General features: G+C 42.6%; 1 long non-coding RNA gene across 1 annotated transcript in view; it reads left to right on the forward strand.

Annotated features, from left to right (window-relative positions):
- The first annotated feature begins 1,220 nt into the window (after positions 1-1,220).
- The window catches only part of LOC119496253, a 58,385-nt gene continuing 44,745 nt past the window's right edge, over positions 1,221-14,860 (forward strand). Inside the window, exons 1-4 of the long non-coding RNA XR_005208674.1 lie at positions 1,221-1,415; positions 6,548-6,633; positions 7,927-8,066; positions 11,644-11,674. This is a non-coding gene — a long non-coding RNA (uncharacterized LOC119496253). The remainder of the gene's footprint in view (positions 1,416-6,547; positions 6,634-7,926; positions 8,067-11,643; positions 11,675-14,860) is intronic.

The raw sequence follows: 14,860 nt of genomic DNA on the forward strand, positions 1-14,860 counted from the left end.
CAAACAGCCATTAAAGGTGCTAAATTCAAAATTCAGAGCATATCTACGACATATCTACGATTGAGGGATCGCATCCACACGGCACTCAACATGAGCTGAGCCGGTGGTACTAGCCATCTGTGTCAGGCACACTACATGGTGAGTGATGATGGGTGTGGGGACACGAGGCTGAGCTAAACACTCAGCACATGGATAGGGACGCGCATAACGCGGTGCCGGTAGTCAGAGCTAACCAACCATGACCAGTACTACTAAAAAATATTCTTTAAGTGGAAGCCATGTCTGGTCTTTTGGTGTGCTGACACTCAATTTGGCCCAACTCGGCCGCCTATCTGAGTAGCTGCAAACTTTATGTGGTTGTTCTCCTTGTGATACCAATTGCATGTGATCACTTACATATGTAAAACATTCACACAATGACTGTTAGTCTGAATGATTTGTAAGCCTATTTTCTCATATTCAATGGAAAGGTTGACTCAATGTTCGTCTTTCGGCTGCTCCCGTTAGGGCCGGCTCGCCACAGTGGATCAACAGTAATCTGATTTTATGATCCGCATATTTGATGATGGTGGGAAGAAAACCAGAGAACCTCGAGGAAATCCACGAGATCACGGGGAGAATATGCAAACCCCGCACAGAAAGGCCCGGCCCAGACTATACATTGGTATGTTCCTGTGATATACTTCAACAGAATGTTGCATTAGATAGACAGTTTTCATGCTACCAGTAGAGTGTGTGTATGTATCCTTCTCCCTGTGTGTGTTAAGAGGCTGCAGGGTGGAGACTAGTGACTGTGCATGTGGAGACCCACTTTGCCAACGGTGACAGAATCCGTCAGCTTTCGCCAAACCCAGAAGGAGATAGAATCAGTCAACGCGAGCCGAGCCTGGAGTGAGACAGCCGGCTTACTTACCCTCTGCTCAGACCCTAAAGTCTCCATTTAGATGGAGGGGGAAAGTTCTCAACACGTTTTCTGCATCTCTATAAATGGAGCTTCTTGTATCATCATCATCATCATCATCACTTTGTTGGTTCATGACAAAATAGTGAGTGGTCCAAGTAGTGAGTGACACTGAGGTGTTTTTAGTTGCTGTTTCACACCTTTGCATGCCTTTGTATGAGCTTTGTGTAATTTATAAGTGTTGATACGTGATTATTTGCATTTTCTGTGTGTTTTCTTTTCACTCTTTCATGCCTCTGTGTGTTAGTGTGTGTGTGTGTTTCTATGTTAGCGTGTCACTGTATGTGTGTGTGTGTTACCAGCAGGCCGGCGGGATGGCTGAAGGCCCGGCCATGAGGAGCAGCAGGATGACATCAGAGGACAAACTGTGCTCATAACAATGTTCGTTTCCACGTAACCCGGACGGCCACTTTGGCCCGGTCTCCACGGTGTCAACCCTTCACCTCCTATCAGTGTAAGTCATCATCATCATCATCATCATGGTCTTCAGAGGGCCGTCCAATTACGTCGTCCCTCTAGCCTCGACCTCCACTATCCATTTCACACTGGCTTCCCTATCCTCTCCCTTTGTAGCTCTCTCTTTGTCCTCCTGCTTCCCCGTTTGCCTTTTTCCCCTCCTCTCTTTCCATCCCTCCCCGTCTGTTTCTCTCTTTCTCTTCCTCTTTCTCATTCTGTGTTGTTGGTGATGGCTGTTTTTCTTGGCAGGTGCCGAGGCTCGATGGTGGTTTGGTCTCAGTGACAGTGCACATTTTCCCCTCTGTCTCTCTCTTCCCTTCCTTTCCCTGACGGGTCTATTCTTGGCTGTGCGTCCTCAGCACTTTGCAGGCGTTGCTCTCCCAAGGCGTCGCGCTAATTATTGTTCCATTTCCCCACCGCTACATCACTGCATCTGAATGTGTGACCGCTTGAGTTCGTGCATTTGTCTTTTCCCGCTCGTGATCATTCAATCAGCTCTGTATATTTATGCAAAAAGTGTGTTTGTACTCACTTCCTTCTGTTTAAGTGTGCGTTTTTGTACATTTAATTTGTCATTATGTATATTTATGTGTGTTGGGGTGTTGCTTATCGCCCCAGCATCTCTTGATTTAGGAAAGCCTGGCACGGTTGCCAGTGTTCCACGGGGAGCGAGGCAAGTGTTATGTAATTAGACCTACTTCTATGGATGCTGCAGATGTCTGTGTGTGTGTCTCAGTGTGTGTACGTGTGTGTGGGTGGGTGTTATGGTTAGCTATCCATCTCCAGGGCATCTGCTCTCCATTATGTTTTAATGGATGACAGATAAGAACATGACAAACGGATGCAGAATGCCTGAGAGACGCCTCGAACGCCCCACTGGGGGAGCTAGAGATTCACGGCAGAGAGGATAACTCTCCCATTTTTCCATCTCTCCTTCCCCCTCTTCCCACCAGGGACCCAAAAAGCTAAGCCAACTCATTTTTGACGATAATTTTTATGATTTGTGTTGGCTCTGCCTCGGTGCCAGATGGGTGGGATTTGCCACATAGAACAATACAATGAGTGCCAGAACTATTAGACAATCACTTGAAAGTATTTGAAAGTCAGTTTGTTGAACTTTTCTGTGGCTGGCAACTTCGCTTGACACTATTTGAGCTGTTTTAATGGTGTAAACCCCACCTAACCTGCTGGTACTCCAAGCAGGTCAAAGTAAATGTTCAGGATTATTTGACCCGGGTCTGTTACGCTTTCTGTCTGTTCCCATTTATTTCATCATTTCTTTCTTCTCCCATTGACCACTTTTCTCTTCCTCAATTTTTCAGCCACATCTTACAGCCAACTAATCAAGTCTGACACATCTTTTTTGTAAAGGAGGGACTGCTTGGATCAACATGTCCGTGGCAGACTGACAGCCCCAAAGTTAAAGAAAAGTTAGTACATACTAATAATCACTTTGCGTCAATATACCACGACACAATACTTAACTTTATCACATATTAAGCGTACAAATAATAGAGTAGTTAAAAAGTGAATAAGCCAAAATGTTGTTCTTAAAAACTTAGTCCTCTAAGAGAATTATGTAAAATTGTAAATTTGAAAGTGTACCAGGTTTCACAAATACAGCAGGAAATCATCAACATAGCAATGATAAGAGGCACAGCCGAACTGACTGATAATGTGCCCTAAAGGAAGCATGCAAAGTAGGCTTGCTGCGGTCGTCGGTGTTGCACGGTGTTGCGCGGTGTTGCACGGTGTTGCACGGTATTCAGGCATACACTGATTACATTACTTGCCCTACGACCCCACCGTTGTTTTGCTTTTTTTTTTATAGAAATAGAATCCATTTACTTAGTTTAGTTATCAGCGCCGTGTTATCAATACATAGTCGGACGACGGACGCTACAAATATAAACTGCAAGTAAAAGTGTCTGCTTCGTACACAGAGCAGCAGGAGTCAGATTTCACACACACAGGACGAGAGAGAGTTGACAGACAAGACGATGGCGGAGAATTTGGTGTCAAAGCGAAAAGGAAAAGTGCCTGTTTGGCAATATTTCAGATTTAAATCCAATGTTATAAGGGAAGTAGGGAGCAATAACAATCGCCATATGGAGAATGGACCGGTTTTAGCCGGTGGAAACCTGCAGCCCCGCAGTGAAAGCTCGACCAGAAAGGCCAGACACACAGCCATCCAACGTTAAAGATTAAAGTAAGCGCGTTACAGATATTGAGCGTCATCTTTGCTTGTAAAATGTCCGGTGTAATCGCCGGTGTTGTTAACCGGTGGGAAAACTTCCTCACCGTGACATTCCTACTGCAAAGGGAGAATAAGACACGTCACAGGATTGACACTTAAAAAACTCCACAGGTCAGAGTTAGACACTTTAAAAAAATGGTGATTAGATAAATCGGAAGAAAACTATGCAAGAGCTATACCAAATATCCCAAACTATAAGACGATCTAATAAAATCTTATGATCTGTGGTATCAAAAGCAGCACTTAAATCAGAACTCTGATGCAGCTCAGCCTGCATCAAGACGTCATTTGTGACTCTAAGGAGAGCCGACGCTGTGCTCTACCTCTGACGGAAAAGATAAATATCCCACCGTTCTCCCTCTTACATTGCTTATTTCCCCCCTCTGTCCCTTCGTTTCTTCTCCTGGATCACCTCTCAGTTTTCCAGATGGTCTTTTCACACTCCATTCATTCTGCTTGGACAGCAGGAAGTCAAGCCTGTATGGGACACTGGGACATAAATGCGTCCCCCTTGGATGCAGATCCACCCAATGGAAATTAATTGGAACTCTGGGTTCTCTGGGATCTTCCAAGCTAGCGCTGCCAAACTGGCCACCAAGCCAACAAAATGAGTTATGGCGCAGTTGACCTTGATTTAACTGCCTTTTGCTCCGCTACTCTGCTCACTGTTTTCTCCTTTTCTTATTTTCTTGCCATGCCGGAACTTGATTTCCAAATGTGAGACATTTTAATCTCTATCTGGCTTTGCTGATGCTCCGTTTAGCGTGAGGTATTTTTATCAGTTGTAAGCGCTATTGTATTGCAACCGTAAAAACGTGTCAGAAATCAAATTCTCTCACAAACGTTCTTTATAATCCCCTCCCTCCTTCCTTACCTCCACTCCACCCCCCCACCCAACCAAGGTCTGTTTCTCATTGCGGCTCTCTGTTGGAGCGCCAGCATGCGTCAGAATCTCCCCGTGGCCTCTTCAAATAAAGACAGTAATGCACATGACTTAAACCAAGTGCTATTCCAGTAACCATCTTCCTCTGACACAAATCAGGTGCAGTGGTTGCACTCCTGTCCTGTGCAAGGACCCCTCTTTGAGACCGTCGGAGTGGGGTCCTGGAAACAACACGGTTTATGACTGCCGAGTGTTTGAAATGCAACACTGCTCACAGAGCCCATAGGTCTTCTATTAAAGCCTTGCACAGACTGGGAGACGCAGCTGAAACCCTGTTCCAGGTCTCAAACATTACAAGGCATTAAAGGAATAGCTCCAACATTTTGGAAAATATGATCTTTTTCTCTTTTCTTGCAGAGAGTTTGATGAGAAGATTGGCGTCACCATATCTGTTCCATCAACAGGAATATGGAGCCAACAGCTGTTTAGCTTAGCTTAGAGAAAGACATCTAAAGCTCTTTAATGAATGCGTTCTGTACTGTTTGTTTAAAGGACATTTAGGGGGATTTATTGGCAGAAATGGAATATAATAGTATTAAATATGATTTTTTTAATGTATAATCACCTGAAAATAAGAATCGTTGTGTTTTTGTTTGCTTAGAATGAGGCGTTTATATCTACATATGGAGCAGGTCCTCTTCACGGAGTCTGCCATGTTTCTACAATAGCCCAGAACGGACAAACCAAACGCTTGCTCTAGAGAGGGCCATTTCTGTTTTTGCGTTGGCTACCGTAGTTCTCCACGCTTGGCACACGGGAGAAGTTTCAGTTGGTTGCAATCCGCAGCCTCACCACTAGATGCCGCCAGCTCCTTCACACTGCACTTTTAATCTGCACAAAAACCTCTGCCGGATTTCTTGGCCCGGGTGCAGTGGTGTCCTATAGAGTCCTGTCGTAACCGTGAGGTTGCCAGACAACCAGAAGAGACTCTAGGAGGCACCCAGCTGTTGTTCGCCAAGAAATAGTCCTGTGCATTACTCCTGATAAAACCACAAATTGTGTTTTTTACACTTCAGTTTTTAAGCAAATGATATATAACGTGTTGGATATTGTTACCTTCGGGTAGAGCTAGGGAGCCGTCTCCCCCCTGTTTCCAGTCTTTATGCTAAGCTTAAGAAAGACTAAACTGAAACCATAATTTTGGGTCTTTATGTTATTGTATAATTGTATAAACTTTCACTAACATTCAGAGTAGTGGTGACATAAACTGTGAGCAAAGCCTTACAGATATCCAACATGTTTCATACAGATGGGACTTGTTTCAGACTGTGTTGCAGTATTCCATAACAGCGGGGGCTGACTTTCTCCCAGCAGGGTCGCTACAAGGCCTGCCAAATATGTGCTCTGACAATTTGACTCGAACCAGTCTTGTTTGTTGGTTGGCGTTAAGCCTAGGAAGCTCTACGCCAGACCTACATGTAGCCTGTTGTGTTAGTGGGAGTCTTGTGTGTCTCATATATGTATTTGTCATTACCTACCGCTGTGTAGCCATATGTCTCTGGTGTTTGAATGTATGCAGACACACATTGACCCTTTTATTGCTGTGTCATTTACACTGGGAGTAGAGCCTATATGTCTGTGTATATGTGCATCTATGTGTGCTTGTGCATACTGTATATGTAGACACAAAAGGACCCTATCAGTATTTCTGCAAATCTATACAGGTGTGTACATAATCATGTACATGTGTGTGTTTGTGTGTTTATACACTTGTGACCCTGTGTTACTGTTTTAGTGTCAATACTGATTGCAAAACTAATAACAGGACTGGACTTGTGCAATCAGTGCAGTGATTTTCTCTCTCTGTGTGTGTGTGTGTGTGTGTGTGTGTGTGTGTGTGTGTGTGTGTGTGTGTGCGTGTGTGTGTGCGTGTGTGTGTGCGTGTGCGTGTGCGTGTGTGTGTGCGTGTTTGTGTGTGTCCATGAGTCAGCGGTTGGAGGTGGGGTGTAGGTGCTGAGAGACACCTAATCCTCGAGTACAGACACAGGCCTGGCTGGAGTGTCGCCAAGGACAAAGGTAATACTCTCTCTCTTTCCTGTCACCACACACACACACACACACACACACACACACACATCGTACTACTGTGAGAAAAAAGGTACAGCACTCATGAAAAAAACAGCCCAAATCCAAGGTTCAACTGCTATGTGGAAGAGGTACCAATGGGTGGTGTTGATGCACCAATTTTGCAAGAATTTAATTGTGTTGGTGGTGTTGTCAGGGGCCGCAAGTCTTTCATATGACACAATAAATCTAAATTGTAAAATCAACCTACAGAAGTGTCATAAAAAGCAGGACTCACCAACATGGTTAACCTGTCTGTTTCTTGTCATAACACCTATATATATGTGCATATGTTTCACCCCATAAACGAGTAATAATTACTGGCACTCTAGCACTTTATTTAAGACTGTTGTGGTTGAACACCTCCTCTGGCAAGCCTGTCTCCTGCAAAATTACGTTCCCATACAATTAAACTGCATTCTCAATTACATTTCGAGGGAAACATATTTTCTCACGGATTATGCCGTTTTAAACCGTTTTAAAGCTTCAGTAGGCAAAATGTTTTTGGCATCATTGGGCAAAAAAATCCATAATAACCTTTCAGCATATTGTAATTCAAGTGTTCTGAGAGATAACTAGATTTCTGCAGGGTTTAAAAAATCTAGCCTGTGACGGGAGACTTTGACGAATCACAGGTCATTTCAGAGAGAGCGTTCCTATTGGCTGATCTCATCATGGCTGCCGGGTCACACATTTTCTTATTTTACAGCTAAACAGTACACTACAAGATGTTTCTGGAAATATTTGAGGCGTGAAATGCCTCTGGAGACCCCTCGCTTGACCCCTCTTGGACCAATATCCAAATTACTATTACCCAGAAAAGATCCAGAGAACGCATTAACAAACCAGCTGCTAACTATATGAGCAGTAGTAATCTCTTTTAATACATTTCTTGTTTCAAAGCACAACATAGCACTGAGACAGCACTGAACAATTTACTTTTAGGTGATTTTGTAAAATTTTGTGAAAGTGCAGCTTTTGGCCTGGTCAACCATTCTTTCTTACTGGTATTCATTAGGAAACATTAACAAAGTTTGCTTGTGGAGTACCCCAGGGCTCCATCCTTGGTCCCATTATCTTTTTAGTATGTTTTTTCTTTGAAACTCTATTGTGGATGTTTTTTAGCTTTTTGTGAGGCACTTGTATGAAGTATTAATACAATAACATTTCTTGTTATAATCCTTTAGTTGTTCACCTTCAGGACGAAAGCAATAACAATAGCATTCCTCCTCTTTTGTAACACAGTGACCCAAATGACGAACGTTGGCTGCCTCTGAGTCTGCTCGCCATCCAATCAGCCTGTCTCTGATTATTGAGCGGTGGGCGTCTCCATCTTTTGTCCATGGTGGTTGGAAATGCAGATCCTTGATGAGGCAAAGCATGAGGTAAGCTTTTTCGAGTGTTTATAATGGGGCTATAGGGGACTTATGGAGGATTCTGTGGGATTTCCAAAAGATTGCTTTGGTTAATAAATGCAGCCTTGTTGGGTCCTGCTTTTGAATGCTGTTTGGCAGGGAGAGCAACACATCCATGCATGTATGCACCAACAAATGCATGCACTTATCTCAGGCTTGCAGTTGTTGTGATGAGGTGAAACCTGCAGCAACGTTTCAGGAGCTCTCTTCATCTGATAGGCCCGCTCGTAAATCCAAGAACAGATCAGTGGAAACTGGTGTGCTCCCACTCCCACACACAAACACACACACACAGGCACACACATCTGTAAAGTATCATGGCCCCCCATTCACCAGGGAACTATCGCTGGGCTCTTGAAAAACAGACAGCAATCACCAACTGAGAGAATGAAAAGCAGCGGAGGGTGTAAAGAGAGGGGGAACTATAGGAATAGGAAAATACCACAGCATCAGATCCTGCTTTAAACTATTGGTTGGAACCCAAAATGATCTGCGGTTTAGTTTTGTTTGTTCCGCATGTAAAGGAACACCACGATGTGTCAATGAGCATGTTTTAGCTCATTCATTGTAGGCCGCAGTGCCGTGACATTTTAAATTCAAATTAGTTTTTCCACCACACAGTTCTGGGAAAACAAATTGATCCTTCTGCTTCCTCCAACATTTCTGGCTTTTCCCACTGAACACATGGGAGACATGTTGTCACTAAATATGATAACATGTAAAGAAATGTGCAACATTTTCATGACAGTAGGTCACTCAAATTGAAGGTATTTTGTGTTTTTCCAAAGGAGTAAACCCGTAGAGAGGCCTTCCCTGTAGAGTTGTGTAAAGTGGGACTGTGTGTAGACATGTGACTGGCTTCTTCTCCATATATCAGGCCGGCAATATGTCATCCAAAATAGGCTCTCATCACCCACACCAAACAATCCCACGTCCCGCGTAGACGGTAACAACTCCAAACTTCTACTTTAAACAAACCGGTAATAGTAATAACTCTATGCCGAAGAGTTGTTGTGTAGTTGGTTGCAACAATAAATCCCAAAACGCTGATCTTTGATTTGTTCCCCTGCCATGTTCTAAAAAAGATATAATAGAGGAGCTTTATGGCTCCAAGGAAGACCAGACCAGCTTCTTGCCATCGTGGAGGCTGTGCTCCCTTTTGGTGGAAAGAAACTCGCTGTCACATTAAACAGGTTAACCGAGGCTTTCACACTGAGATTTAAAGCACATACAATATGTTAATATAAACTGTCAGCGTGGTAAATCGCTAAATGATGCTGGTGACAGTGACTATCATGGCTAGCTAACGTTAGCTTGAGTGGGAGGCTGCTGCAGTAATACAGTCATACATTAATGTTATAGCAGCATCAGTCGTCTCCAACTAAATCTCACTATAGGTCAAACAGTTGGTTATTAACAGGTTGGTTATCTCTAACCGCTGTGTTGGACTGGGGAAGACTGAAGGGACATGGTGGCGATCAACATTAATTTATTAAAGTATCGCGAAAGCTCAGGTTCAGGAAAGATTGCAAAATAATTATTAGACATGTGTATAAAACAACGTTTGTTTAACATGAGATGAATGCATATAAACTTGTCAAAATTACAATCCAAATATACGTCAAATTGCATCGAGGTTTATGAGATCTTCAGTTTTCTTTCCCCCAAAAAGGGACACGGCCTTTATGTCTTGTACCCGTACTGTATGCGCCGGTCTGATGTATAGCAATGGCACCTGAGGCTCATGGGTATTGTAGTATAAGCCATCAGGCATGCTAAATTGATGGAAAAAAAAAAACTGATTTCTCAGAAACAAATCTTAAATAAGTAAAACTATTTGCCATAAATGAGATAAACAGATGATCAAATTGATATGGACTATAATATGTACAATAATCATTTGTACAAGTTTAAAAATATCTTGTACACAAGTTTGAAAAGAAGAAACGGTGGCTCTTTTTTAATTGAACGCTGAAAATATGATGCACACCAGGAAAATGATGTGTGTGTGTGTGTGTGTGTGTGTGTGTGTGTGTGTGCTTGCGTGCATGCATGTGTTTAGATTTTGCGGTCCACTGAGTACACATAACTCAAAAAACACACTCGCGCTTTGCACAAAAGACTTCAGGACGGCTGTGATTGGCTGCAACAGGACACACTGATCCACGTTAAATCCCTACAGAGAGCGAGAGAGAGAGAGACAGAGAGAGAGAGACAGAGAGAGAGAGGGAGAGACAGAGAGAGAGAGAAAGAGAGGTGGAAAGAACGAGAACCAAGATGGAAAGAGACAGACATAGAGAAAGATCCAGCCAGATTGAAAGCATTCCTGCTTTTATTGTATATGATGCAAGCTACTCGCTTCTTTAGCCCATTGACCTTTTGTACGATACTTAGAGTATAGGGAATAAAGATAGACACACAGACACACACACACACTGTTCCTCCCTGATCCCTCATTTTGCAGACAACTCTCAGCTGGTCTGGACTACAACCAGCACCACTGACTCTTAAAGTAAACACACTGCTGAGTTATTTCAATCTTATCACCATCCGCTATGTCTCTTCCATTCAAACCCCCCCCCACCCCAACACACACACACGCACACGCACACACACACACACACACACACACCCTTCCTTCCCTCCCTCCCCTGTTAATAACTGCATTTTACAGTGTGCCTTGGAGTGTTTTACAGTAAGGGATTGGCCCTTGTGTGATTTATGAGGCCTCGGGTTGTGGCATGGTAATAGCAACCGTACCACAGTTTTTTTTTCCCTTTCCAGAACCAAGTGTTACACATTAAGACGTGATACTGATACTGATGAGCACTGAGCTGATCCATTGCTTTTAACAATGTGAACCATTAGTTTAAGGTCAGTGAATTAAACTGACATCTCTAATGCAGTTATAAAATCCTTTGTGCAGTGCAGTCTGCAAGTGGGAGGACGGTGACACATTATCTCTTTGTTTTAGATTCCCAACATATTTGATGTGAAATTAAACAATAACTCATAGCTCTTTCAATATGTGATACCGCCCAATTTTTAAGTCAATGCAGACAGACATTTATGCTCAAGCAATGGAATATTATTACCACTTGATCTCATGTTAATATTGAACATGTGGTTCATTTGCTGAAGACCAGACTGGAGGCAGAAATGGAAGATACCAAATGTCTGCTGATGTTTTATGAGTCGTCCCACCAAAATTGTTGCGGTTTAGGGCTCACAACTTCACTCTTTTAGTTCATTGCTTCATTTCCAGCAGCAGCCAGCTGTTTTAAAAAAAAGGTATAACCTGTCCAGCACCAAGTGACAGACTAGTGAGCAATGTACTCAACCACTTTCTAATAAGACGCCCTTTATAAAGGGTTCATAAGTTGTAACTAATGTCTTAAATAATGGTTAATAATTGACCAATGTTTCATAGATTAGATAAAAGCCATTAATAGCCTTTAGAGCAGCTTTGGGGTTTGAAGGTTGGAAAAAAAATAATTTAGCTGCTGTTTATCCTTCTCAAACATAACACTTGATTTGTCTTTTCTAGATGTTGAGGTCATCAGGAAGACTCATCCAAGGTAAGTTCAGCTACTTATCTTCTGGAAAAGGGCTGCAGAGCACATGGACCAAAATTCACTTAACAACTTATGAACATTTAAAAAAAAAAAAAAGTCTTTATGAACTAACAATCGTAACAGCAGACTTGATGGCCTGCAGTTATTTTAAAATGAGACTTTACCAACATTTATAACTCAGAATAAAAACTTTCTGACACGCAAAGATAAACAATCCCATGTTCTCGCTTTGTTCAACCATTACATCTTTTGTTTATACTATGTAGTTTGAGCATTTCATCTATCAACACTTGGATTATCGCATCTTGCCAAGTTTCCACCAAGAGAGTTGCGTCACCTGCTGACCAGCTGTGTTCTAGACGATCCGAAAGGAACAATGAAGTTCTTTTTGTGGGGAAGAGTCTCTATAAATGTGACATTATTCAATTAGAAACTAGCTTGTGTCTTTAATCTCTTCGCTGAAACCTAATATATTATGTTAAAATTAAATGTTACACTATAGTGGTGCGACGGTTTAACAAGCCAACGGTTTGGTTTGTGTTGCAGTTTTTGGATCACGGTTTCAGTTTGGTTTGTTTTACACATTAAGGAGAAGAAAAACATAATCCTTTCCAATGTGTTTGAACTCCGAAATATATAAATATATAGTCTGATTGATAGATATGAAGCCATAACACTGATTTTATACAGGAAATAAGGCAGTCTACTTAATGGTCAAGTAGATCTATGTTCAGATAATTTCCTCTTCTATGTCTCTGGCACCTCGTCAAATAATTAGCAGGCCTGTGTTTAATAGTGGTGCAACGGTTAAACAAGCCCACGGTTTGTTTTTATACGTTATTGAATGTTTGTTTTTTTTTCTGGTTCAGCTTTGCAGGGATTATACCTGTCATGCCAAATTCAGTCTGATTATTAAAGGACTAGTTTGACATTTTGCTTTAGCTTAGCATAAAGACTGAAAGCAGGGGTAAAAAAACTAGCCCATTAATCCTGTGTTGACATGTTAGCTGTCAACACAACACAATTTGTTGTATTTAGGCTTCAGATTTTGTACAGATTAAACAAACTAGACAGAGGTGCTGGTAGGCATATGTTTTTTTTAACCTTCGGACAGAGCGAGTCTAGCTGTTTCCTCCTATTTACAGTCTTTATGCTAAGCTAATCGTCTGCTGGCTCCAGCTTTATATTTAACGTACAGATATGCAAGTGGTATGCTATCAGTATGTTAGGGTAATGTACAGGTCATTGTTGTGAAATAAACCCCTTCAAGCGATGACTTATTTCACAACACTGACCTGCTGTACATTATCCCGCATATTGCACGGCTACTTACTTACTTACATAGAAATCAATAATTTGCCCCAAAAAAAACTGGTCCTCCAGAGTCCGACATCAGAACTGCCTCCATAGCAACGGTCTGTTATAAAGAAATAAAAGACCGTAGAACGCCGTGATTGACCAATCAGAATCGAGTATACAACAAAGCCGTGTAATAAACTCATCTAACTCTCGGCAAGAAAGCGAATTAGCATATTTCCCAAAACATCAGACTATTTCTGGCCTGATATAAACCCAGCTGTTTGCTTAAAAGGCTGTTAAAGAAACCACAGGGCTCCCTGTAGCATGTTTTAGATTTTGAGGGAATTTCTGTGATGCCCGTGTCCTGATTTACTATACTACTGTAGCGTCCTGCTATATCTGAAAACATAGCAGGACATTGGTGTCTGTAGGAGAAGCCCTCGCCCTCCCTCTTCCAATATGGCGCTCTATCTCACCCACATAATTAGGGTCAGATCTTATCATCACCTCCCTCCCTAGCTTCTCCTCCTCCCTCACAATCACTCCCGCTCTCTTTCATCTCCCCCAAAAGAATGCTTGTTTATCTTTCGCCCTCTCCAGATAGGGCCAGAACAAAGATGCTTTTTGTGGTTACGTTTGTGACGGAGAGAGAGCACATGTATGCATGAATGAAGTTAAAAAAAATAGCATGCAAAAGCAAAAAAGTGTGTGATATTTAGTTGAGATGAAGGAGCCCCGTTTTGAAACAATATTTGTGTCCGTAGACTTATTTTGACAGGCTTAAATTTCAGGAATCATTCCATCAGCTCCTCTGTGAGAAAAAAAGAAAAATATTTAGATATAAAGAGATGCTATTTAAGGCCAAGAGAGCGAGTTAGTGAGTGATATGAAGCCAGACGGAGGGAAAGTGAGAGAGAGCTACTGTCAGTTATGTGTGTGCCTTTTACTGCTGCCGTCTGATGCTCGTTTCCTTGCGCTGTTTACTCAATAAACTGCAGGAAAACAGCACTAAGTACTGTTTTTCATGTCAGGACCTAATTGGACATTTTATGTGTGTTTAGACCCTCACAACGCCATCACTGTAGAGGCTGACACCTTGGAGAGCGTTATACCCAGTAAAAACGGCTTCTATGTGAGATTGTGAACACGTGAAACCACACATCTTTAAAACTGCAAACACAGAATATATCGTTTGGGAAGAATTACATATTTTTGGAGGAGTGGTATTGTATGTGCAGGGCACGAGCCAATGAAATCACCTCCAATACGGGTAAAGACCAATCATATGTGTTGTGAGTTCCTCCACCCTTCCTGTGTGTGCATGTGTGTGTGTGAGTGTGAGATGTGGGTATCAGGTAGGCTCCGTGGCTCCCATGTGGAGGGGAGTTGGGCTGGATGTTTGGATGGAGGGAGTGCTGATGGAGGAGAGACTGAAGGAGGGGATGGCTGGAGGATTCGGGGGGGTGCAGAAGAAAAATAAGAAACAGCTGGCTGCTCTGAGTCGTTGGCTTCTTGTCAAACGGGGGGAGGGAGGAGGAGAGATGGCGTCACTGAGCGAACTGTTGCATGGACTGAGCAGTAGAGTAGTAATGCACATACACAAGTCTTGCAAATTCATGTTTTTCCTTTAGTTCTTATAGTTCAAACACATAATACGATCATCTCCTTTCCTAATGAAGTTGTATCTTATGACCACTGGCTGCCCCGACTACCCAGGCTCCTCGCAGGGATCATTACATATGAAGTTATGTCTCCCAATTGAGCTGTTGTAATTTTTATTCTGGAGAGTCTTGTGTTCAAGGCCTCCACCCAGCCATTAAACACCCTCCCTGGGGTCTCCCACTGGGAGTCCCACTTTGCCGGACCTTTGGATGAGACCGACGGGTGAGC

Source organism: Sebastes umbrosus, chromosome 10 (genome assembly GCF_015220745.1).
Source record: "Sebastes umbrosus isolate fSebUmb1 chromosome 10, fSebUmb1.pri, whole genome shotgun sequence".
NCBI classification, from domain to species: Eukaryota; Metazoa; Chordata; class Actinopteri; order Perciformes; family Sebastidae; genus Sebastes; species Sebastes umbrosus.